Consider the following 1,478-nt stretch of genomic DNA (forward strand, 5'->3'; position numbering starts at 1 on the left):
TTTTTCCTCTTTTTTTCAGTCAATACAATATCGAGATTTAGTTTTGTTGCAGTATGTACTTCTGTTTTTCGTATATTATCTATTGTATCTGTCTATATATCCGCATTTTCATTTGTGTAGCTGCTGATGGATGCTTTCCATTATTTTCTTGTCCATTTTCACAGTTTGTGAATTTTATTAGTAGTCTTTTTAAAAAATTGTACTTTATTTTTTTGTGATCCTTTCCATTGTTTATATTTTTGAAGTCATCAATTTCTGCTCATATCCTTATCATTTCCTTCCTTCTAGTTTTTGGGGTTTCTCTATTTCTTTTTCTAACGTCTTCACTTGGCCATTTAGCTCATTGATTTCATCTCATTGATTTCATCTTTTTTCTTTTCTCATACAAGGATTTAAGGCTATATATTTCTTTTCATGTACTGCTGTGGAGGCTAACGTGACTCCATCTTGGATGCAAATCTGCCATGTTCACTGCTGATTAACCCCAGTACTAAATTTATCAGCCACTTTCTTCGGTCTCTCAGCTGGGACAGATATGCATAGACCTGCTTACCAAGGAAAACTGCTTTAACTGCATACCGTATGTTTTGTTATGTAATAGTTTCATCAGCCCCTTTCTTCTGGAAGTGCCTGTACGATTTCTGCTTTATCTACTGTGTACTATAAACGTTATCGTAAACAGACACCAATCACAAATCTGGCCTACAGGCAAATTCCCTAAGAACCCCTGGTTCTACGGGGTATTAGCATGAGGATTCACCATCTCTTCTCATGGTGGGTGCGCTAGACATGGCTTCTGTTGTAAGTCTCTATTACATGTTTCTTTCTGAGAAACTAGACTTATTAGTCTCTTTCTTCAGCCTCTCAGCCTCCTTGGATCTTTGGAGACAGGTATGCATAGACCTGCTCACCAAGGAACAACTGCCTTAACCGCATACTATATGTTTTGCTATGTAATAGTTTCATTGTCATTAAATTTCAAGTTCTTTCTAACTATCTTTTTGACTCATGAATTCTTTAGAAGCATGTTTGTATTTAAATTTCTGAATGTATGAGGTTTTTGTGGCTGATTTTTAGATTTTTATAATTTATTTCACAGAACAGTCTTTATTAATTTAAGGTTTGCTTTGTATTATAAAGTTTAAGTTTTTGTGAATTTTTTATGTATACATGAAATAATGTGTGTTTACTAAGTGGGGGCTTATAGTTCCATGCATGGTCATTAAATATGGTGAATAAAACTAATATTTATGGTGTCATTCACATCTTTCACTTCTTTAATTCTCTTTTTGATTGATTTCTCAATTATTGAGAGATGTGTATTAGGATGGTCTACTATGATTGTAAGTTGCTGAATCTACTTTCTAATTTTGCAAAATTGTACTTAATATTTTGAGACCATAATATTGGGTACATAGGTATTAATCAGGATAGAGCAGATTATGCTACAATATCAAAAATCCCCCAAATTTCAGTGG

Source organism: Chlorocebus sabaeus, chromosome 7 (assembly GCF_047675955.1).
Source record: "Chlorocebus sabaeus isolate Y175 chromosome 7, mChlSab1.0.hap1, whole genome shotgun sequence".
Classification (NCBI taxonomy): Eukaryota; Metazoa; Chordata; class Mammalia; order Primates; family Cercopithecidae; genus Chlorocebus; species Chlorocebus sabaeus.